The 26,901-nt window shown below is 35.0% G+C and overlaps 1 long non-coding RNA gene across 1 annotated transcript in view; it reads left to right on the plus strand.

Annotated features, from left to right (window-relative positions):
• Nucleotides 1–26,901, plus strand: part of LOC136847587 (uncharacterized) — a 211,714-nt gene that overhangs the window by 51,689 nt on the left and 133,124 nt on the right. The window contains exon 2 of the long non-coding RNA XR_010855777.1: nt 16,528–16,580. This is a non-coding gene — a long non-coding RNA (uncharacterized lncRNA). The remainder of the gene's footprint in view (nt 1–16,527; nt 16,581–26,901) is intronic.

Below are 26,901 nucleotides of genomic sequence, written 5' to 3' on the forward strand. Positions count from 1 at the left end.
TTTTGGAATATTCTTTATTACTGGCAACTTATTTATTTGTGTTGTTACATTAATTGCATAATATCTATATCACGGATCGCTACTATCACAATATTATCATATAAATAAAACAGGTTAATTTGCAGCAAAACAACAAATACAAACGCTATTACAATGATTGTTTACGATTTCGTGCGTCTGGTAGCATGCTACGGGTGACTACCGTCTGAAAACCCTCCGGATTGTGGTAAGTGTGAGGTCTCATCTCGGCTGTAATCAAAGGGCTAATGAAAATTAAAATAATTAATAATTTCCATATTTTGGTAATCATAGAATCAACTAAAAACGATTATTAAATAAAATTATCTAAAAAATGAAAAAAATCCGTAGGGTGGGTCTGCCAGACCCAACTTGCACCAGATAGGGTTAAGAGACTGGCCAGTCTTGGAGGCCTTTGGGCCTCATCCTTGAAGTTCTTGGGCCTCTCCAGGCCTGCTTCCCCAGCCTGGCAATATACCTGCCTTCCTCCGAGGAAGCAGCCTCTGGGTCGGACCCTTCCTTCAAGGCTGCCCTCAAGAGACTGACCAGACTTGGAGGACTTTGGGTCTCATCCTTGAAGTTCTTGGGCCCTCTCCAGGCCTGCTTCAGCCTGGCAGGATACCTGCCTTCCTCCGAGGAAGCAGCCTCTGGTCAGACCCCTTCCTTCAAGACTGCCCTTAAGAGACTGGCCATCCTTGGAGGACTTGGGCCTCATCCTTGAAGTTCTTGGGGCCCTCCCAGGCCTGCTTCCCCAGCCTGGCAGGGGATACCTGCTCTTCCTCCGAGGAAGCAGCCTCTGGGTCAGACCCATCCCTTCAAGGCTGCCCACCCATCCCTTCAGGCTGCCCTCAAGAGACTGGCCAGCCTTGGAGGACTTTGGGTCTCATCCTTGAAGTTCTTGGTCCCTCTCCCAGGCCTGCTTCCCCAGCCTGGCAGGATACCTGCCTTCCTCCGAGGAAGCAACCTCTGGGTCAGACCCTTCCCTTCAAGGCTATCCTTAAGAGACTGGCCAGCCTAGGAGGACTTTGGGCCTCATCCTTGAAGTTCTTGGACCCTCTCCAGGCCTGCTTCCCCAGCCTGGCAGGATACCTGCCTCCTCCGAGGAATCAGCCTCTGGGTCGGACCCTTCCTTCAAGGCTGCCCTCAAGAGACTGGCCATCCTGGGAGGACTTTGGGTCTCATCCTTGAGTTCTTGGGCCCTCTCCAGGCCCGCTTCCCCAGCCTGGCAGGATACCTGCCTTCCTCCAAGGAAGCAGCCTCTGGGTCAGACCCTTCCCTTCAAGGGCTGCCCTTAAGAGACTGGCCATCCTTGAGGACTTTGGTCCTCATCCTGAAGTTCTTGGGCCCTCTCCAGGCCTGCTTCCCCAGCCTGGCAGGATACCTGCCTTCCTCCGAGGAAGCAGCCTCTGGGTCGGACCCCTTCCTTCAAGGCTGCCCTCAAGAGACTGGCCATCCTTGGAGGACTTTGGGTCTCATCCTTGAAGTTCTTGGGCTCTCTCCAGGCCCGCTTCCCCAGCCTGGCAGGATACCTGCCTTCCTCCGAGGAAGCAGCCTCTGGGTCAGACCCTTCCCTTCAAGACTGCCCTTAAGAGACTGGCCATCCTTGGAGGACTTTGGGCCTCATCCTGAAGTTCTTGGGCCCTCTCCAGGCCTGCACCCCCAGCCTGGCAGGATACCTGCCTTCTTCCGAGGAAGCAGCCTCTGGGTGGACCCTTCCCTTCAAGGCTGCCCCTCAAGAGACTGGCCATCCTTGGAGGACTTTGGGCCTCATCCTGAAGTTCTTGGGCCTCTCCAGGCCTGCTTCCCCAGCCTGGCAGGATACCTGCCTTCCTCCGAGGAAGCAGCCTCTGGGTCAGACCCTTCCCCTTCAAGGCTGCCCTCAAGAGACTGGCCAGCCTAGGAGGACTTTGGGCCTCATCCTTGAAGTTCTGGGCCCTCTCCAGGCCTGCTTCCCCAGCCTGACAGGATACCTGCCTTCCTCCGAGGAAGCAGCCTCTGGGTCGGACCCTTCCCTTCAAGGCTGCCCTCAAAAGACTGGCAAGCCTTGTAGGCTTTGGGCTAATCTCAAAGGGCTTGGTCCTTTCCATGGGGAAGGGTCAGACCCAGGGCTGCTTCCTTGAGGAAGGAAGGGCCTCTGGTCGGACCCTTCCTCACCAATACTCTTTGCTTTCTCTTACCCTACTTTTCAAAACTGACACTTTCTGTCTCCGAAGGCTTCCAGACGATTTGAAGCATCTCGGAGATTGTTCTTGGACACTTTGAAGCTCGGCGCATGCGCGAATGGCATTTCTCTCGTCCTTCCAGGAGCCGGAGGACTGAAGGATTCCAAAATGTCTTCAAGGAAAATCTCGAAGGTTTTAGATCATTTCAACATCGCGATAACCATTACTTGGAGTTCTTTTTCTGGCACATAAACAGCTTCTTTGCTTTAAGGAGTCGTCTTCTATAAACTTAAGAGATTCCCTCTTACTGACGATATTGATCATCCCTTCGATTCTTCCTTGCTTCTCCGAAAAGTAATTCTGTGAATCCAAAATCTTTGAAGTAGTTTCTAACACCTCAGGTTATCTACTTTATTCTTCGTCAGCATTCTTCAGTATACCTCCACGCCGATGTCGTCTCTTTTTGTTCCTTCTCTTTTTTATTTCGAGCGAAGAACTGCTCCAAGCGGTAATTTTGGGCATCCAAAATCCCCTCTCAATCAGCTTAGAAAACACTCAGTTCTCTACCTTTTTATTTTCGTATAAATTCTTCAGTTCCTCCGTTCCACTGTCTTCCCTCTCTTCTTTGATTATTCCTTCTTTATTTCGAATGAAGAGCTTGCGTCCGTGAGTGACAATACGACTGTAGAGGTGCCGAATAATCGCAGAAGGCGGGAACCTCGACTTCATACTGCTCCGCGAAGTAGTCCATATTTTCAGCAGTAAACAATTACAGACTGAAGCTATCTGCCATTCTCGTGATGTACTTTTCCTCTTGAAAATCTCTTTTAGTCGATCTGCTTCGTCATCCAGTTCATTTTAACAATAAACTTCGCCTCTTTGCTCTCACATGCTGTCTCTGAAGGCTTCAAGACGTCTTCCTGGAGGATCCCTGAGATGGCCACTGTAGTCCTTGGTGTCAGTGCACCTATTGAGTGATGGCGCTATACGCATGAGCGGAAGAATTCTAAAACGACTGAGGAAAAACACGAAGATATATTACGGCGCCAGGCGACAATGATTCTTTCTTCAGCAGAAGGTATGAAAATTTTGAAAGCTTTATTGCCACGAAAAACATCAATATTTAAAAAAATAAAAGAAAGAAATAAAAATTTAGTGAAAAATCATCATCGTATCCTTTCTCCCGTCGCCGGGGAGAAATATATATATATATATATATATATATATATATATATATATATATATATATATATATATATATATATATATATATATATATATATATATATATATATATATATATATATATATATATATATATATATATATATATATATATATATATATATATATATATATATATATATATATATATATATATATTTATATATATATATATATATATATATATATATATATATATACTGTATATACATATATATATATATATATTTATATATATATATATATATGTATATATATATATATATATATATATATATATATATATATATATATATATATATATATATATATATATATATATATATATATACATATATATATATATAAATATATACAGTATATATGTATATATATATATATATATATATATATATATATATATATATATATATATATTCATATATATATATATATATATATATGTATATATATTATATATATATATATATATATATATATATATATATATATATATATATATATATATATATATATATATATATATATATATATATATTATATACATATATATATATATATATATATATATATATATATATATGTATATCTACATATATTTATATATCTATATATATGTATATATATATACATATAGATAGATAGATAGATAGATATCTCCTCCTGACGACGAGGAAAAGGATACGATGATGATGATTTTTCGCTACATTTACATTTATTTTCTTTAAAAATGCTATTTTCGTGGCAATAAATTTTTTCTAGTAAAGTCACCCTAGGGGAGGACAAGATCAACTTGGAAATTATTATTATAGATAGATACATATACATAAATATATATATATATAAGTATATATACATATATTTTATATATATATATATATATATATATATATATATATATATATATATATATATATATATATATGTGTGTGTGTGTGTGTGTGTGTGTGTATACACTGGTTTGTGCGTCTGTGTATGCGTTAATTTTTCCCAATAGTTAAAATAAGGTGGTCTCAAGAATTTCTGTTTCTGAAATGGTCATCACTAGCGCCCAGTAATCCAGTCAGCTTCAAGAGAAAAGTGACTTTTTTGTTTTAACAAGGCTTCTCCATTGCCATATTGATCACCTTATTAAGGGGGAGAGAGAGAGAGAGAGAGAGAGAGATGGTTGCCCCAGCAAGGAATGATTAAGTTTTTTTCGCATAGCAGAGTAAGTTATAAATATATATATATTTTTTATGGTACCAGCATCGAATTATAACAGTAGATTTTTGAAGGATACAGAGTAAGTTTAAATCGCTTGTCTTATTTAAAGAAAATTCTTTTCGGAAAAGAAATAATTTTATTTTTTAGAGTCTTCAAGAACACAATTAAAGACGCATTATGAAAAACATATATTTTATATATATATATATATATATATATATATATTTTCCAATATTCCTGGAAAACCTGTCTACCAATAGTTAAAAATATACTTTGGAAAGGCTTGTATTTCAAGTCAATGGTCCCTGTATGCTTGTCCGTATGAATTGGATTCATATTCTAAAAAAAAATAATAGTAATAAAAAAATACTCATAGTAGCATGAGTCTTAAAATGAAGTAGCAAATCCACTGTTGTATATTTTATCTTTAAATATATGTACATATACATAATGTGGAATTGATTCTTCTAAAAAAAATAATAATCATATAATAATAATAATAATAATAATAATAATAATAATAATAATAATAATAATATAATATATGTATAATAATAAGATGAGATAATATTAAGCAAACTTTTACTGATGAAGATGCAATTTTAATAATTTTAGTAGGACATTTTTTAAACAACTTTTAGAGCTGGTGTGCTGGACACGACCTTTGCCTTCAGTGGCATTTTGTATAAACAAAACTGAAGGATGGCCATGGATCACCACTTGGTCCAATTTTTGCTAACATCTTCATGTGCTCCTGGAGGAGCGCATAATGAAGAATGTCCCATTAGGTTCCGCCCTCTATTTTATCGAAGATATGTTGACGACACGTTCTCCCTATTTCGTCATGAATGTCATGCAGAGTCCTTTCTGGAGTTCGTCATCCGACAACATCCAAACATAAGGTTCGCTATGGAGAAGGAGGTAAATAACGAACTCCTTTTCCTTTGATCTTATTATTTCCAGAGGTGACTCAGGTTTTACACAGGTGTGTATAGAAAAAAATACATTTACTGGTTTGGGAATGAATTTTTATAGTTTCGTGTTTCTTTTCATTTGAAACTGAACTCTATTTTAACCCCTCCTCCATAGGGGCACATCCACTCGTCAAACTGGAAGAGTTTCCACGATGAGATATCCTTTTTAGTGAAATATTTCAATAATAATTGTTTTCCATCACGACTTCTTTTCAGATCCCCTCAAATAAACTGCTACTACAGAAAATGACTCGGCAACACCTGAATCGACTGTGCCGAAACTAAAGATGTATGCAAGTTTTCCTTTTCGTGCATGATGATACTTTTAGGAGAAAATGCACAGCCATTATTCAAAAGAGTTTTCCAGCTTTAAACCTGAAAATCATCCCTGAAAAAATCCCTTTACAATAGGGTCTCTGTTCAGAGTCAAAGACCGGCTCAGTCCTCTGTTTTCGTCCAGCGTTGTTTACAAGTACACTTGCCAGGGATGTGATGCAGGGATATACATAATTATGTGGGATGCACGAGGAGGCTGTTGAAGGTCCGCATAGATTTACAGGGGCATAAGTCATAGAACAGGTAGCAGGTTATCTAATCCTGAGCAATCAAATATACGAAATCATTTCAAAAATTATGTAAAACTTTATATTGACAGCAAGGATTTTTCCATCCTAGGCCGAGTGCAGAACAACAACGACTTAACCATCCTAGAATCCATAATTATCAGGAAGACTGTGCCGTCGTTAAACACTCAATCGTCCTCAGTGAAATTGTTTATAGCCTAGTTTTGGGCAACTGGTTTTCCTCACTCTGTTTGTACTTATTTATGTTAGTCTTGTTCTTTCTTTCATATAGGTAGGTTGTTTTAAGATTTTAGTGAACTCCTTTTACTCATTATTGACTTGTCTTGGAATGAGGTGTTTTGTTTTAAATATTTTTACCACATAAAGAGCTGTTGCCATTGCATTAATTTGTTATTGATGTTCGCAAATTATATTATATTTTATAGCCTTGAAAATGCGACTTGAATTGGGTCAAAATTGAAAATAAACTGTAGATGATGAGGATGCCTTTCCTACTGCTTCCTTCGTGATGTATATATATATATATATATATATATATATATATATATATATATATATATATATATATATATATATATATTATTAAAGGACCTCATTCAAACTGCATGGTATCTATAGATACCATCCAGTTTTGAATGAGGTCCTTTTAGTAATTTAGTTAATGCACACAGAACAATTGTGTATGTGATAAAGTTAATATATACGTATGTATACATACATATATGGTGTGTTAGTGTGTGTATTAACAGATAGTTAGACACAGAGATAGATGCATAGATAGAAAGATATATATATATATATATATATATATATATATATATATATATATATATATATATACATATATATACATATATACATATATGCTATATATAGTAGGGAGTACGGATAGGAAGAACAGTCAGCTCATCATTGATATATTTATTAATAGGTGCGCTTCAGGATCACCCATATCCCATCTTTTCTGGCTAAAAAGATACAAAAACACTAATTAAAACTGACAACAGAGCTTACAAAATTAAAATGCTTTAAAGATTGAAAATGACAATGACAAAACAAGAAATAGATTACCTTCAGTAGTAAAGTCCAGAGGATGAAAACTGAATAAGAGTAAACAAGGTTAGCAAGTAAACAAGAAAGGCGGGGGTTATTATAGTACGACCGTTTTAGGAAGAGACTTTGCCCTCTTAAACTGACCATTAACCTTCTGACTTCAAGCTCTCATTGTTTGCGCCTGTTATCAACACGTGTACTATAATAGAAAGTTCTGAATGAAGTTTTGTTGTCCCATTTAAATTTTAGATAAAAAAAAAAAAAAAAATTCAATATATGAAAATGATAGATGCAAGAAATTTGGAAACCTAGATGTGCTTTCATTTTTTCAGTTTTGTTTATTTGGATGCTGTACTGAGCAATGTTCTTGAGTTACGTCATCTACTATAGTTTTTATTACTGTTCCTTTGCTGTTATCGAAGTCATATAATTGCTTGATATAGTTTTGAGCTTTTGAATTGTTTTTTTTTCAATGTATGCCTGATCCCGTCTTTATTTTCCTTGCTGTATCAAGGTTGAATTTTCACTGTTGCAGCTATAAAATAGCTCATAATAATATATATATATATATTATACAATATATATATATATATATATATATATATATAGGTGTAAATAACATATTTAAAGAATGTTTATTATGATATATTTTATAGCTGTAATAAAAATTCAATTTTAAAGAACAAATAAGAGCTGATTTATAGCATGGCATGAGGAAAGAAAGAAATTTAATTATATCAAAATATAAAGAAGCTCAAAAGCTAAATCAAAAGCTATAAACTATATATATATATATATATATATATATATATATATATATATATATATATATATATATATATATATATATATATATTATTACATTTATACAGTATTAGATTTTACCTGTGCTTTTAAAGCACTGTCATATGATACTCATCACTGCTGTGGCATTTCTGTTATATGTAGATTTTTAAAGATATTTCTGCCATTTTCTGTCGAAAAACAGATCTATATTTCAATTTATTTAAATTTCAGTGTTCAACAGGATATCACACAACAAGGGAAAGCAATAAATTTATTTACAATCGAAGTATGAGGAGACATTACTTTATGAAGAATCCTCGTCGAGGATGCTACATCGATAACAAAAGAATCTATATATTTATCAATGCAAACATCTCTTGAAAGCGTCATCTCTTTTTATATCTTCGGCATGTCTCACATCATTAGCCCAGTTGTCAGAAGATATGGATTCAATTGCTTCTTTGACCAAAGGAAGCAGGTCTGATTTTTAAAATGATTCTTCTTTGCCACGTATGATTTCACCTGCGCCCATATCAGTTCTGTTTGCATTATACTGGCAGTGATATGTAGGCAGCCTAACCACTATGTCCATGATCTCTTGCCAGTCTGTCAATCACGTAATCATTTTCTTTACATGAATGTCTTTGCAACTTTACTAATTTTTATTAGCCAGTCTTTAACTTCATCCTTTTGGCAGACATTGTCGGAGGTTTATTAATTCGAACTGAATGATAAGTAGCGTTATCCAACACTATGATGGCAGATGGCCCTATATTGGGAAGAAGCTGGGTTTTAAACCATTTTTCAAACACTGCAGAATTCATCTGAATTTCTAGATTGCGTATCCCTTGTCAGCTGGGTGCTTGATCATTGATAAAAATATTACCCAGAAATGTGGTTAATATTGCAACCAATATTGTGATTGTGTCTACTTACTCTCCAATGTTATTGATGTACAATTAGAAGGAATAAATCATAGGTAAAAATTTTTATTCTGTCACGCCTCTCTGTCTCTGTCTCTCTCTGTCTGTCTGCTCTCTCTCTCTCTCTCTCTCTCTCTCTCTCTCTCTTTTTTTTTTTTTTTGCCCAGCTAGTGGAATAGTAAGCGGAACCATAAAAATGATGAACATTCTTATGATTAGTTTTCTGACGAATATACAAATAATTTTTAACTATAATACACAACTGTGATGTAGCTGTCCTTTATGGATTCAAACAGAATTAGAGAAATGACAAAAAAAAAAAAAAGAAGACTGTCATCCTCAATCAGTGCAGTGCTTATACCTCTGGCAACACTAAACCCCGATATTTAGTACTTATCCTATGTTTATTTATTTGTGTTGTTACATTAATTGCATAATATCTATATCACGGATCGCTACTATCACAATATTATCATATAAATAAAACAGGTTAATTTGCCTTAAAACAACAAATACAAACGCTATTACAATGATTGTTTACGATTTCGTGCGTCTGGTAGCATGCTACGGGTGACTACCGTCTGAAAACCCTCCGGATTGTGGTAAGTGTGAGGTCTCATCTCGGCCGTAATCAAAGGGTTAATAGTTTAGTAATCTACTGCTTAGCTTATTAATGCTCAACCGCAGAATAGGGTATTCGCCAGGAGATGTGTGTACTATTGTATCTAGATATTTTCTGCTGTCTTCTAACTGTTTGCTTTTTGCTTTCCATTTTTCTTGGGAGCAAAGGCGCATCCGGTGGACCCCATTCACTTGTCTGTTAAAGCTTTTAATATCCTGGATAAGTTTGTCTTCCGTATCATAGTTGTTTTGTTATAGATAAGACTGCAGTTTGTCCTTAAATGTCTCAGAGTTTCTTCATTTATATTTTTGGCTCTTGAGGCAAGGTGCTGAAAAGTCTGGAGCCCCTGGTATGCTCAAAAGTCTTTTTCTTCAGTTACTTGGTTGCATCTTGTTCCCATTGATTTATATTTGTCTATGCTGATACGAGCATTTATGCCACCCGTGGAATTTGTCTATAGGACTTCTTTTATTTATTTTGGCTTTTTGTTTTTTATCGCGTTCTAATAAGCCATCTTCCTGGACTTCGGCAGTACGTTGCTGTCTCAAATTCTAATTGGATTTGCAATTTTAAAAAGTTTGTGCGGCCTTATTTTTCATCTGTAACTAAGTTACTACTACTACTACTACTACTACTACTACTACTACTACTGCTGCTGCTGCTGCTGCTGCTGCTGCTGCTGCTATGCAAATATGGGCAATTTGAAGCGTCCCAAGACCTTAAATGACTGTACTTGCTATTTGATAGCAATGTGGCTCATTTAAGAAATAAATGCTGATGATATACCTACGTTGGTTGTTCACAACGGCACTAATGTAGCCATAAGTATAACTATGTATGTACTATATAACCTTTTAGGATATATATTTTAATTTGCATTAAGTATGAAGTGTTCCAGGGCATAGGGACTTGCCTCTCTTAGAAAGTAATCAACAGAACGGAAAAAAGAGAATGGGGCTTCGTTCATTAGTGAAAAAAATTAACTAAATAAAAAACATGGCGTCAGCCCTTCAGGGATTTCGAAAGATTAATGAGCTGGAGTTTATTTTGAGATAATTAAAAAACTCCCGTGTAGATGATTTTAATCGTCCGTAGGTGCCACTCTTCAGTACATTGTGTGACTGTTAATTACTTTGATTACTATGTGTTTAAGACCTCGCACTTTATTATTATTATTATTATTATTATTATTATTATTATTATTATTATTATTGTCGTTGTTGTTGTTGAAAGTGATAGTTGCATCAGCTACATTTTCTCTGTCTTGCTAATAATTGTCTTTTCAGGGTTACTACGTTCTACCAGTAACTCGCCGGATGTTGGTCATTTTCTGGAGAAGAAAATAATTGCAAACTGGGGTAGTTTCATGTAGGGAGAATACAATGTAACAGTTGCACACTGACTACGCTGGTAACTGCAATACGTCGTTTTTCTTCCCTCGAGTTTTCCTTCGTCAGGAGAAATTCGTCATTAATATTGCTATAGGCAACGTTCTATGGACAATCTAATCTCGTCCTGTTGCGTGAATATGCTCTATAGAGCATGAGCGAAACGTAGCCTAGAGCAGCACTAATGACAAATTTCTCCCGAAGAAGGGACGCTCCAAGGAAGAAGAACGACATGTTCCAGTTACCAGCGTAGTTACGTTCCAGTTACCAGCGTAGTTACTCTGTGACTGTTACGGTGTTTTCTTCATAAAGAAAACTACCAGTCTCCAACTGTTTTCCTCTCCACAGAATGATGAATATCGGCGAGTTATCTGCAGAGTGCTGTAACCCTGAAAAGTAACTGTTAGAAAGATTATGAAAACTCTATTTAAAAGGGATGCAGCTAATGCATCTGTCACTTTCAGCACTACGTGCTTAAAAGGTCTTCTACCTACAATATTATTATTATTATTATTATTATTATTATTATTATTATTATTATTATTATTATTATGAATTTTGTAATGGCGGTGGTGATCACTCTAATGCGCTTTCTTGTTTTGTAATATGGATTCAAGTATTGCTAGCGCGGAATGATCTCATAGGTCCCAACGCTTGGCCTTTCGCCTAAATTCTATATTCTATTCTATTCTATTCTATTCTATTCTATTCTATTCTATTCTATTCTATTCAGGTATTGCTTTAGTAATGTCTTTGGTTGATTTCTCTTTGAAATGAACGCGTGCTTAACGCACATCTTTTTTTTTTTCTTTTATTGAGCTTAACGCACTACTCGGCTGATAGATGAAAAGCTAAAAAGGCATACACCTTTAATGATATTCGCATGCAGTATAGTTTCCGCCAGCCTAGTAGCTCAATCACAATAATAAATAATAATAAGGTATGAGGGTTAGATGAATAAAAAATGGCGAGCATATTAAGTTTCAAAGATATTCAAACCAAAGTGTAGGGTATTAATACAAATAAGTGGTATGAGTGGATGTTTATTTTATTTTGTGAAATTGAAATATATAATGGTAGGTTTACTTTTAAAGCAATCATTTCTGCTTTTATCAAAATTAGAAAGATTATATTAAGAGCAACTCTGAACTGAGGGATGCTGGTGTTCTTAAAGACGTTACGGACAAGGAAATCATGTTACTAAAGAGCCCGTCAGTAATTTAGTTCCTTATCAAGAATGTAAGATCTGAAGGCCTTTCGGGTGCAGATTCCTTTCGCTAAATATTATGATCTTATTACGACTTCCGCAACTTTTAAATGAAATAGAACACTTTCTCCGTGCAGGACTGTTGCCTGTGTTTAGTTATAACTTTCTTGCCGTCTAATAAGGGTGTAGGTATGTATAGGTGGTTGGGTGGGTGTGGGTGGAAGGGGTAGACTTCTTGCGTGTTGTAATGGGTTCATGTGTTGGGGGTGAGGAAGGCGCTTCGTGCATACGAGTGGCGGCTAATAGAGGGGCGCACTGTAATTGAGATAGGTCACAACACTGCAACTCTGCTTTTAACAAGGTTATTCATGTTGAGCGGGTGCTTGGTACACCCACAATTACGGCTGGGCGGGTCATTTTACTCTTGGCAGAGATTAAATAGGTTAAATAATATAACTTTAGTAACGGAGAGAAAGCAAGCCCTAATTTAGCTGGTCCGCTGGTATAGTGCTTAGTGTTGCTGCATGCCACTCAGATGTCGCGGGTTCGCGTCTCCCCCAGGGCGATGAAAATCACTGGCGCTGTATCATGATGAGTTACTGTTGCAGTGTGGGGTCTGCGTTGGGAGGTTGAAACCAACATTCTTTGGAAGTCTGAATTTCAAGTCTGGCCCCTGTGCGCTTGTTCCATGTGAATAGGTTTCATCTACTGAAATAATAATAATAATAATAATAATAATAATAATAATAATAATAATAATAATAATAATAATAATAATAATAATAATAATAATAATAATAATTTACTTAAATAATAACATATTTATTTGATTGATAACCTACATAAAACCATTGTTTTCAGAGTAGTAGAAATGGCAACATTTGATTAAGTTTTGTGAGATTGAGGTACTCTGAAAATGTATAATTTAATAATACTGGATCTTGAAAAGACACCTGCAATCTCTCTCTCTCTCTCTCTCTCTCTCTCTCTCTCTCTCTCTCTCTCTCTCTCTCTCTCTCTCTCTCTCTCTGTTGGAATTCATCATTCTCTTTGTCCTATTCCAGATAATTAGCCTACCTAACCCCTAATCATGTGGGCGATATTACTGGACCATAATTTCTGCTTCTTGCCTATTGGTAAAATAGGAGATCAGGTTTAAATTATTCATAAGGAATCTGATTTGTTCTAATTGTTTTATCTAGCTAATATATATATATATATATATATATAATATATATATATATATATATATTATATATATATTATGTATATATATATATATATATATATATATATATATATATATATATATATATATATATATATATATATTACTGTTTAATATACAAAAACAACTCCTGTACCTGTTTTTCGTGTGTTGAATTCTCTGTCTTTGTTATGGGGCCTGTACTATCACTATTGACAGCATACCTTGCCCAGATACTAATCCGCGTTTTGACATGTTCCCTTTAGATAACAGGTAAACACAGCAGGAATCAAATATTGTAAAAGATATTGCAGATACAAAAAATTCGTTATCAAAAACTTTTTTCCTGTGACTAAGAAAGCGACGAAAGTTGAAGGGGGAAACGTGCCCCGAAAAACGTGAATGTCTTTCTAAATCCACGTTTTCCTTTTTTTTTTTTGAACGATCTAAGCCTGTCGTTTTTCTTGCTCTTTCTTTGCTTTCTTAGTTGGGAAAATGAGAAATAAATAGACGGAAGGTTTTTTAATTGCAAAAATGTTATGTATGAAATTTCTCAAGGCGAAAAAATCGTTTATTTGCGATAAAAGATACGTTTCAGAGTTCGTTTCATTTTTGTGTTGTTTACCAAGAACGACAACACCTTCTGTTGCGTTGTCAGAGAATTTCAAATGTCATGAAGATGGCAAACTGAATACCAAGTAGTTCTATGTAGCCACAGTGTGTGCTGGTGTATGTGTGCGTGTGTGTATGAGAGAGAGAGAGAGAGAGAGAGAGAGAGAGAGAGAGAGAGAGAGAGAGAGAGAGAGAGAAGGACGGGGACGGAGAAAGGCGCCTGGAACCGTGGGGAAAATATAACAACTTAGGTATAGAGCAAAAGAGCAGTCGTTATTATGAAGCTAAATATTTATGCGTTTGATATGAAACCTGTTTTCCTAAGTTATCATCACCTGCGTTAGCGAAGATACGTTGTTACGTACAATTTTTTGTTGATATTACGCACAATGTTTCGTGTGGAATTTTATTGAAATTGTACAAAAAGTGGTCCTAGTGACAGGTAACAAGTGTGAGAGCTAGGAAAGTAACTTTTTTTCAGAAGGGACTTTAGGGGATTAGATTGCTGAGTTGTTTGAATTGGTCTGTATTCAATAAAAGTAAACATTCAGAATGATTGCTGTAAATTCTTCTGAACCAATTTGATAATTACTACTTTTAAAAAGGTTTGTTACCTCTGTTTAGGACGTTGCCTTTGGTTAGCTTTGTTTATTTGTTTCGTTCACTGGTGATTTTTTCTTTCTTTGTCTAGGATTACAATAGATAATAATATGAACCATCAGAAAAATTATTTGCAATTTTTGGTTTGGTCGAAAGGAGAAATATCATTAATTCGAAAAACTAAGGTGAACTGTAGTCACCAAAGATTTTGTTATTTATTTGAATATCTCAGTTATCGTTTCATAAGAGATGTATGATCAAATTCACTGTTTCTAGAACCCGTCAACGCTGAAGTTAGGTAAACTCCTCCTATTGCAAAGCTCTTTTCTGTAGTTATAGAGAGGGAAAAATATAAGCTTATTCGTCTTAATTAACACTTGCTTCCTGCGACACGCCCTCTGATTAAGTATAAATATTTTGAGCCAAAGATTGAAAGGTTGAAACGAGGTGTTAAAAGAAAGTACTGAGAGAGAGAGAGAGAGAGAGAGAGAGAGAGATATTTATGTGATGATAACAACTCCTACGTCTCCTATGTGTAGACTTCTATAAAAGAGTGAAAATATTAATTAATTAATTAATTAGTTAATTAGTTAATTAATTAATTAATAAACATCCTTCTCAAGATCTTGCTTTGTTGTCAGCATCCTATAACGCTGCAAAATATTCCATCGCAACCATAATTAGTTTTACAGTGAATAAGACGAGACTAATTGGGCTTTACAGTATATTTGTCTATGAAAAGATTATGTTTAGCGGTAAGTAGTTCTCTATAAAGATGAATAAGCTTTTCTCCCCTCACCCCCACTCTCTCTCTCTCTCTCTCTCTCTCTCTCTCTCTCTCTCTCTCTCTCTCTCTCTCTCTCTCTCTCTGCCCCAGTAATTTCTTATACAACCTCGTTTTAACCTCTCAATCTTATGGCCATAATATATTTTCATTTAATCAAAGGAGATCTTTATAACCTCATTGAAAACTGTGTCGATAAGTCCTTCCTTAAAATTGTCTATTGCTCTAGCTTTTTTCGGAATGAATATGATTTGATACGAACTTCTGAATAAGAGATCATGTTTTTTAATATACGAACGAAAATTAATTTGTCGGAACTTTTTAGATACAAGTAAACGTTCATAGAAATAAATATGCTTTAGTTTTATGACATATGAATGGAAGTCAGAGCACAAATTAATGGTATTTATGTACTTAATTAATCCTTTGAGAGTCTGATGACGAAAATAGTCGTCATTCATTTTTCAACTTCTGAGATTCTGATGATGTGAAATCTTTCATCGAAAGATAATATTTAACTTTCTCTTACTAATCATCAGCATTTTAAAATCGACGTTATGGAAGGTACCTCGTGGTGAGGTTCCATTTTATGCTTAAAAGATCGGCGACAAATATTTTCTTTGATGAGAATTAAAGCATCCCATTGGGTAAAGAGTAACAAAATGGAAAAAAGCAGACGAAAGAGGAAACTATTAAACTGATAGATACAGGAACAGAGACGATGAAGAAAATATTAAGAACAACGGAGAAACAAACAAATTTTATGGAGATGTTTGCTGATGTCACTAATCTTGAGAAAGTTGTATTTGCTTACCAGGGAATTACACCAACAAGAACCTTTTAATTAGAAAAGAAAATGGAAAGCTTATCATAAAAAAGGAATATAGAATTATTTTCTCAATGAACCAGTCCTCTCTCTCTCTCTCTCTCTCTCTCTCTCTCTCTCTCTCTCTCTCTCTCTCTCTCTCTCTCTCTCAGTGGATGAAGTGTTGAACAAAAAAGTCAGTTTTGAATTGTTATGTAGCATCTGTCGAAAAATCAAATGTGTAGCCCCTTGTTTTCATAGAAGAAGTGTCAGGCGTTTTCCTCATTGGTTGTAGAGTACTAAGTTATGTTAGAAATTTATATGCAACGTATATTTTTGAAAAAATTTATCTACACATATTTTCCTTTCCAGATTCGAAATCCTCGTGTGACCTTACAGCACTTCTGTAGACCGAGTTCTTCACGGTGTGTTAAGGCGAGTTTTTTTTTTTTAGTTCTTTCATCATTCTTTTTTCATTAGTGTGTTATTCTCCCAGCATATAATTAATTCATGGCTTTATCGTTTTTGCCTTCAACACTTCACACGTCATGGGGCCATGTTACAACTAAGATTATGATTAATTTTGTTTTCAATTAAATTAACACCAGAAGGAATTCTCTTTGTTTTTGAGAACCAGTGGTAAAATTTTTTTTTTTTCACTTCTCAAGTTTTAAGTTCGATTGCTTATTACTTAATACCTGCCACACGGAAAAATATTAGAGTACAAATATGCTCTAGGTGGACAATTCTCATTTTTTATAGTAAAAGCTATGGAACAGGAAAAACAGAAAACGTGTATGGTACGTTTTAGATAGAGCTTTATGTTTTAAGCCTAATTGGACTAATTATCTCAAGTGCCATTCATTGCCATCTTTTCCCCCTTTGTTTTTTTGCCTCTCAAGTTTATTTGCCTAAACTTTTCAAAAAGATTATAGCCACCTGTTTCTTTCTTGGCGTCGAAGCGTTTGCCTCAATTCATTGCTCTCTCCATAAAGTAGTATTTGCTTTTTTTAACAGTAGTAGTCTCAAAACGCCTGCTAGCCTTATTTTCCTTCTTCGCCAAGTATTTGCTTATTCCTCCTATATCATTCTTGAATTGCTTTCAGGTCTTTACTTTACATATTAATATTTACCTCATGTTTTCATTTTTCAGTTTAAGTATTCTTGATGATAATCTCTAACCTTACATATCTTCCAAGAACAGTCCTTATATTTCTATCTCGAAAAAAATTCTTACGTTAACCGCCAGTATTTATATGTGTTTCTTAATTCGATAATATTACATTAGTTTATTTTTCATACTCGTCATTCTTGTGTTTAAATGTTTCTTTTATGTTTTCCAGTAATTATATGAGCTTCGTAATTAGATTATAGTGCATAGTTATGATTTTTTTTCATGGTCTTCATTGCTATGCCTAAATGTTTCTTTTATGCCTCTCCAAGCATAAAAGTGTTCACTGCTCATTCACTTTGGCATTCATTTCGTAATTGTAAATCTTAGTTTTGATTAATGCTAATAAATATCTGCTTTGCTTTTGCATTTAAGTGTTTTCCGCTCTTATTTTTTTTGATGCTTGTTTCTCCCTCCACGTTTACTGTCTTTTGTAAATATTTGTTTGCTTTTCTCTCTCTCTCTCTCTCTCTTTGTTCTGCTCTCTCTCTCTCTCTCTCTCTCTCTCTCTCTCTCAAATAAAATACCATATAAAGCATGAACTCATCTGGTACTCTTTTATGACCTTGGGTATTCATCGTCATAAATCTAATGACAAAGTCTCTTCAAGTATATTGCCTGTTGATCTCACTTAACCACGGTTTCATATGATTATTTTCCCATTTGATTTCATAAGGTTTCTTTAAACACTGCTGATGTTGGTCACTGAATGGTGTCAGTTGTAAAACCAAGTCTTTCTAATATTTCCATACGTTTTACCCAAAAAACGGCATTGAAAAAGGAAAAAAGTAGGAGAGGAGATAGATTACCTGGCATTGAGATGCTCTGTGGCATCGTCAGGGCGGTTACTCACTGTCATTGCGTTTTGAATCCGATTTCGGGGCGCTATTTGAATGTTGTTTATTTTTTTATTTATTTATTTGGTAGTTAAAGGATGTGGATACTAAGGAGAATTTACTGTACGAGTGGGTGGGTGTTGCTTTCTTCTTGTTTCTCGTGGTACTACTTTTCCTCATATTTTAATTACGTCTTCTTACCTGTCCTAATACAACCCAAAAGGACACATGCGCAGAGAGACACGATGAAAAAAATACGTAAAATGCGAAGAGATCAGAGACTGAGATAACAAGAAAACAATCTTTTTTTGAAATATGATGCAAAAACTATAATGAGACATTGCGAGAACTGAACTGCTTATAAGGTTAGTGTTTTGAAAAATATAGTCAAATATAAACTCTATCCTTTTTAGTTGTTAATTTAATTATTCAGCTACTCCCCCAATCATTTATCTTAGTCATTAATCCCTTTATTATTATTATTATTTCCCTTGTATAAAGTATCATGAAATAAAATTCTGACACGAACACTTTCATGCAGGCATTCTGAATGATATAATTTCATTTGAGGTAATAAATTATGACTTCATAATTTTAATTTATGAAAATGTTGATTTAATGCAATGATTAGGTTTCACCCATGACATTTATCTGCGGAGAGCCATGTGCTGGCGAGCGTATTTTAGCAGTGAATTGCATGATATTCATAAGTTTCTAATACCATTTTTAGTCTCCCGTTACATATACTAATCTATATATTAATATATATATATATATATATATATATATATATAATGTATATGTGTATATGTATATATATATATATACACATATATACATGTGTGTGTGTATGTGTGTATATATATACATATATATATATATATATATATATATATATATATATATATATATATATATATATATATATATATATATATATATATCTTCCATAATAATAATTATTTGTGTATACATGCATATGCAGGCACGTATATTTATGTATATGCACTGGTATCCAAAAGGTTACACTGCTTGCAAATAGATGAATGTAAAACCATTGATATTGCCTCAATCCTGTTATCAGGTATCACTGAATTTGTCAAAGAAATATTTACTCTATTTTTAGTACCTATTTCTGTTGATAGTGGTCAGAGTGTTCTGTCAGTTGAATTGGGAAATGAAAAAATGCAAATATATTCTGTAGGGATTTATGGTGGAAAATATCTTCGATTTTGTTCCCTGTTACGGAAACTTTAAGGAAGTAAGGTCAAGTCCTTGGGTAAGTACCTGTAGAATATCGTAATTAATTTTGATGGCCTCTTTGATAAGGACGAAAGTGGAATTATGATCGAAGCTGAGCTTTCAAGAATAAAAAAGCCATGGAGGCAGTAATTAGTGAACTGGGCAATATAACTGTTCAATGTGGAGGAATGATTAAGGATATTTCTATGAAAATGAGATATTTCTCCAGAAATCTCTCAAATATAAATAGGTTCATACTTTTAAGTTGAAATGAGAAATATTCTTGAAATTCATTAGTCTACCATACAAATTGATGCAATATTTGTCTTAGGCGCCTGCCCTTATCGAAATTTTGACATTTTTGAGATAAAATTCGTTCAGTTTTTCACATGAAGAGAAATATGTACCCATGAATTTATATTTTATGTGTAAACACAGATAGTCTGCTGGTGATGAACACATTTAACTATTACATTAACCCGGGCACTGTGATGCATTATAACTTCACTTCAGTTCCAGAATGATTCAAATATTACCGTCATTTTTAAACCATGTAGAAATGCTAAACGTCCATGGAATATACATGAATATGTGAAGGTTGATTGGAATGAATAAAACACGGAATATTGGAAAATAGTCGTGCTTCACGTGTATCCCATGTAAACACGTGCCTTTGCTTTTCTGAACTGTTATAATTGTCTGTTGCAGCAATCATCATTCCCTTTTCTCATTTGATGCTCCTACAGTCTGGTTACTACAGTTTTATTTGTCCTATTACTATAACCTTGTTATCTGGTGAATGCCCCTTTATTTCTTCACACTGTGTTTGAAATCGTTGTAATAAGATATTTTCTTGCTAAATGTAGGTGAGGTCATATTCCTAAGTTCACTCTGTGGAAAATTACATTTCTATGAGGGGAAGTGTATGTTTATTTTTATTTAAATGTTCACAGTACTAGAATATGCTTCAGTCACCGAAGTTTTAAAGTTTTATTATTTTCCAAAAGCAACATAAAGTGAAACTGTGCACGTAGTGTGTCTTGTTTTTGTATTGTTAAGAGAGAGATTGGAGCGTTTTTCTTGTATTACGTTTTGGTTTGACAGGTTCAATGAGCAAAAGACTGTTTGTAAAAAGCCAGTTTATTCGCGCAACAACGATTTGCCTCACCAAAAACTTGTCTTATTTTTTTTTTCTCTGTTTTCTGAAAAATTTGGTTATTTTCATTTAAACTATGATAGGAGATTCATGATTGCATCATATAATGCGTGAGAAGAAGCCTTCTTGAAAAACCTATCATTATGTTTCGGACTGTAAGTAGCCCTCATGATTCCAAAGACGTTTTTCAGACCGGGTCCATCTGCCTGAGCTAAATATGAATAGGCTAACCGGGCTGTAATATATTCAAGAGAAGCGTTGGTGTGCAATCTATATATTATGACAGGATGAGTATGATTTTGAAGAATTTTCACACTCCGTTTGTATCTATAGACTTTAAATCTTACTCAATTATGAAAACTATGGCGCCAGTTGTGATATTCACATAACTGTAAAACTCTGTGCTTAAGGAACAGTTTTGTTCCAAAACAATTCATTCATAATTTTGGTTACGGAACAGCTCAGATCTTGTCCAAAAGTTATAATTAACTGATTTTTCGTGTTTTTATATCCGCCGCGCTGGGGGAACATTTTTGGATTTATATGAGGTAATGACAATTTTGGTGGATTTAACTAGTGCATTTAATTGGGATCTAGTTAAGAATTTTGATGAATACGGAAAATAACTCATGGAATGTGTAATTTGCTTTCATATCATCAAAATATCCGTTAGAAGAGGCGGTTAATTCCTTGTCGTGATACATATAAAGCTATATTTACTACGATGAAGTTAGCAATAGAATTTCCAATCGGCTATTTTTTGTTCTGATCGCTCTTGGGTAACCAATAATTTTTTTTATTCTCGCATATATCTGTTCCCTCTGACAATCTCCTGAAATTTTCATGAATATTGTCCATTGGTAATACACAATAGCTCCTAAATTTACAAATGCTCATGTGTTTAGTGGTGCGTACTAAGACAAGAAAATATGCAACCGAAGGTATAATTTTCTGTTTAATTAATAATGAAAAGAACACGAGACCTAAGAAAATTGAGCGTACAGATAAAATAGTGCAAAATCGAAATCAATGCTAATAAAAAAATAATCATTTGTAGTCCATTTAAAATACTTCAGAATGACATAATATGACAATGCTGTATCTCAGTCTTACTCATTCACACTATTTCTACCTTGCTTTCACCACTGCTTTTTGTCTGGACTGAGAACTTCAATAGCGTCCCTGGCGAATTGACGCGAAGGATTTTGTTTCCTTCTTGCGTGCGTTCCTGCAATTGGAAAATCCTGGCTTTTCATGACAGCTTTATATTGCACGAGCTTGATTCGGGTTATTCCTTTATTGGACAGCAGGCTCGCAGAATTGCCAGTACGTCTATTGTACGGTTGATTGGGTCTCGTGGATAGTTAATGTACCTCCACAATGATTTCGAGTTTCGACGATGAATTGCTGGAACAATTCAATTACAGACTGTATTGCCTGGTACATAGATTAAAATCTCGCCTTGTTACATGCACCCTCTTAGTTCCTCGTTGGGTGAGAGGGTTCCGTTCTCAGCTAGCAATAGAGCAGGGACAGAGGAGACATGAAATAATAGTTTTTGAAGGATAAAAAGAAGGTCATGTTTCTACAAACAGTTCATCCACTAGAAATGAATATAACGTTTCATGTTTTAAAATAACATTTGATTTACAAAGATCGTTTAGTCATCAAAGTCACCCAAGCACCATAAATTAGTTAATGCATTATTTTTATCGGAGACAACGTCAGCTCCAAATATAACGGCATTAGAAATTGTATTGGAGATGTTACCATTGATAAAACAACGTTAAATCTCTGTTTGTTGATAAATGTTAGTTTTTATGCGTTTATTAAATTTTTGTAGTCTTAGATCCTTGCAATTATTTGGAACTGGAAAGTTACAAGTCATATTTGTCCGTATTATATATATTTATGTATTCGTTCATGTAAATGTGAACGTTCAGGTGAAAATGTATGTGTTAATGATACAAGAAGAACATGCCATAATTGCTAACAGCTCCACGAGTATTCGCAAAACCACAAAATAAATGCAGCCTAGTATTGCATGTATTTTTTTTCATGTACAGTTATGTGGCCGCCCACGGATGTGTTCCCAATTACATTAAAAAATATAAAAAGAAATATTAACCACTCTTTTGCATTGGTAAGTGTGACTCATAAATATCCTGGTATTTTCACAGCAAAGTCAATTTCTTTTTTTATCGTGAGATGCAACCAACATTAGCTGAACATTTTAGGCTAGGTAATTCCGCTGTATTTTCAAATGATTCGGTTTGCTCGTTTGATCGTTTTTCGATTACATTTTAGCTTCTTTTTATCTGTTGCCGCACATTGTAGATTCTGTCCATATTTTATAATTTTCCCAACACATTGCTTTATAAATTATTGTGCGTTGAAATTTTACTGCTTTCGTAGCCATTAAATCATTGATGTAAAGTCTCTTATGCAAAGAACATTAAACCGGTTTCCCTAACAAGGAATGGCTCTCGAGAATACGATAAAACCCATTGTCTCATTAGTACTTTAATTGCAGTCCTCGATGAAAACACTGTTCAGAATATTTCCATAACATTGGCCGCTTCATTCACCTACAGTACACAGTTCGAGAAGACTGAAGCCAAGATCGAGTGGGAATTAATTACAGCAGTCAGAAGGAGGTGATAATGTATCAAAGAGCCTCTCATCATGACTTTACCATACTTTATTTTGTGGAAATGTAGAACATTCAGCAAAAGAAAGCATGTTTTAAGTATTGTTATTACTAGTATTAGAAAGCCTCAAATTGCTCGCCACAAAAGAATTCTGTTGTTCTTTGAGAAGCTTTATGTCCGAATTCTACGTTTGCGGATGGTAAGGCCTCTGTAATTCACATCTGGGGTTGGGTGGTGTCTGCTGACAGCATCTGCTTTATGCATTGGCGAATTGGCTTTGATGGTACCTCTTGATGTACCTCCTATGTCGCTCTGCTATGTAAGAATACTCTGATTTTAACAGAGACGCTAGTTGTGATGGAAGAGGCCTGTACTCAGCAGGAACCAACACGAGAGAGAGAGAAGTAAAGGGTAAAGTAAGTTTTACCAGACCACTGAGAGAGAGAGAGAGAGGAGAGAGAGAGAGAGAGAGAGAGAGAGACAGAGAGAGAGAGAGAGAGAGAGAGAGACTAGAACCGAGAGAAGAAAGAGAGAGAGATTCTTGAGCGTTTGCTCAAAACACACCAACGATTAAAATTGCTTGAATGTTACACTGACTAGCCATCCTGAAAATACTGTTATGCACAATTTAAACATTTTACCAGCCACCACACGCACCCACGCGCGCTCACAAACAGAAGACTAGGGAGGGAGAGGGCGAAAGACAAAGTTTAAAACTTCATATATAATTCGGAAATTTTTAACCTGAAATACTGTATTTTTCCGTTTCAAAAGTAAAACAATTAATTCTGAGCAAAAGTATGGCACATGTTCAGTGCAAGCGCTGAAACGATGCAGTATCCCAAACTTTTTCGAAGTTAGAAACTAATCCGGGGAACTTTTGGGCGGAAATTAAAATCGAGGCAGACATGACTAGTGTGAATCATAAGTCTAGCTATCTGGTGGTGCAGTGGGTAAAAGAAAAGGAAGATGGGGTGAGCAAAATATTAAATAGGTAATACATTTTTTAGGTTAGGTGTATTTGGTATCTGTGGTGAGAAAGTGACGTTCACAAAAATTACCTACCGTTCATTTTTATTCTTTCCTGTTTTCATGCACTTGCATTCCTCTTGAAGAAGTCACATTTCAGTTATTTGTTTTTTGTGTAAGGGGGGATGTAATTATCACAAAAGTAATTAATAGATGTATCAATTATGACAGGTTTCGATTACCTGTTGAAAATAGGAAAGTCGCTTAGAAATAAATGCCACCTAGTGGCATAGCTGAAGATAATACTAATGATGCTGTTGTTGGTAGTGATGGATAATTATAAACAGAATTGGGAGGATTATCATCATCAACAACAATGATTCCAAGAAGTAAATTGACATTTTTATTTCACGTGTGAGTGGTTTTGTTTCCGTTAAATGTCCTTGAACTGATTATTCTGCCACGAGGGATTATGGTGCAGATTGTACAACACATTAAGAATAGGTTATCGTTATCAGCATTATCTTGGACTTCCTTCAGTAGGACTCTCATGCCTCTATCGGTTTTATCGGATGGTGGAAAAGCAAAGTATCTTGCTGGTTTTATTCATCTAAGACTTCCCTTTCATAGAAGAACAGTTAGAGAAAGAAACTAGCTCCTCAAGAAAAAAAGAACTCTTTCACATCTGGTTAGATTCGTATTTTCTTCTTTGTTTAAATCTTTTTCCTTATTCTACCTGTTAGTCTTTTTTTTTCTCTGGATAATTTTGGGTCGGCTTATTTAAATTTCTTGGTGAAATCGTGTATTGCGTATGTGTTTACCCTATTCAGCCATATTCACGTTAAGTATTTTACTTAACGTGGTTTACTGAATGTACGAATGTTCATCATAAGCAGAGATAAGATCATTTTGATTGCAGTGGGAAATATTAAATAGTCAGTCGTATTATTTTATCTGACAAAACTAGTTTTTTATAAATAAAACCAATCCATCTGATCGCCAGACAAAAAAGGCTGGCTGCCTTCGTTGGTTAACTGAACGTACAAATGTTCATTATAAACAGAGATCAAATAATATTGATTGCAGTGGCAAATATTGAATATTCTATTGTATTATTTCATTTGGTAAAACTACTTTTTCTTGATAAAACCAATCCATCCGATCGCCAGACAAAATAAATAAATAAAATATTGGCTGCCTTCGTTGCGAAGCCCAAACTGTTAGCCCACCCACCCAGCAGTAAATTCCCGCTAGCAACTTTTATTTACGAACCATAAATTTCGGGCGTTCCAGCCACAGTCACAATTCGTCTTATCTTTTCTGCACACTGAATTGCGCTCCTCCGCTCAAAAGTTTTCCGCGAAGTAAGCTCCCTTATTTACAAGGGGGACCGCATGGCACAAGGATGAGAACTCTTGCCTCTGTCTATTTGTGGAAAGCCTTTTGCAAATACACACAGCTGCGATTTTATTTCTCTTTTTCTTTTGCCTGATCTGCCTCTATGCCTACATGGCTTGTGAGTTCAGGCGAGCTAGAAAAGATGGCGAGCTCCCGTTTTATTTCTTTCTGTCGTTTTTGCCTTTAAAGTAATGCTCTCTCTCTCTCTCTCTCTCTCTCTCTCTCTCTCTCTCTCTCTCTCTCTCTCTCTCTCTCTCTCTCTCTCTCAATGTTTTTTTCTATCGTTTTTATGCGTGAAAGGAAACTAACGATAATCTGTTTATTGGATCTAAAAAAAAAACTTTTACTTTTTCGACTTCATATGTTTTCCAATCTCGGATCCAAGAAATTCGATGATATAAGGAAATTTTGTTGGAGGTTATATCCCATTTTTTTTATATATACCCGGACGATTTTTTTAAGCGTGAACTTTTCATGCTTCGGTGTGGTGCAGGATATCCGATATATCATGTGTTATTTACACACTAGATGCAATTGCTGAAAGAGAAGGAATTACAAAATCACAGAGTGCTGGATATTTGAAATAAAAATAATCATTTGTTTTACTTGTATATGTAATTTTTAATCTTGTGTTGAGAGAAGTAGCAGATATAGTTTTGTCCAGCTACAAGAGTAAGCAAAAAAGAGAAAAGTTTGTGATTTTAACCTGAAAATTATTTTAATTTGGTTTTTGTTTTCAAAGCTTTTAATTGGTATTTGGGTATTTTGCTTTTTGAATGTTTCCTTGGTAGATTAGGATATATGAGATATTGAAGAAAGTTGATAAGCTTAGATACTTAGTAATTGTTCAGCGTTTAGTATCTAACCCCTCCTGACATTAGGTTTCAGAATGCACATTGAGCTTCATGGATTAGGACTAAGAAATAAGGACATGAAAATGTTTCTCGTTTTGTCATTGTCGTATGTACCTTTTTTTTTTCTGCGTAAAGTCATAAAATTTGTTTATGATTCTTTTGGTGTACCTTTGGTATTGTGAATCGACAGACATATATCGGATGATCTTTGTCTTTTTTTCATAATTTACTTTACTAAGGTTAGAGAATGTCTTCTTCAGAAACCTAGTTTGGTGAAATGACTTTCTTATTCTTGTTGAACCTGAGGTGTGTTTTCGTTGCTATGATACGACAGGTGCCATCTCGCCACTCGGTGGCTTGTTTAAGGGATTTAATAATTCAGAAGTAAAAAACTGTTTGCTTGCTTGCGTTTTTGGTTCGCAAGGATGCCTCCTGTTTTCATGGCTTCATTTTCTCTTACTCTTTAACG

The sequence above is a fragment of the Macrobrachium rosenbergii genome, chromosome 17 (genome assembly GCF_040412425.1).
Source record: "Macrobrachium rosenbergii isolate ZJJX-2024 chromosome 17, ASM4041242v1, whole genome shotgun sequence".
In the NCBI taxonomy this organism is placed as follows: domain Eukaryota; kingdom Metazoa; phylum Arthropoda; class Malacostraca; order Decapoda; family Palaemonidae; genus Macrobrachium; species Macrobrachium rosenbergii.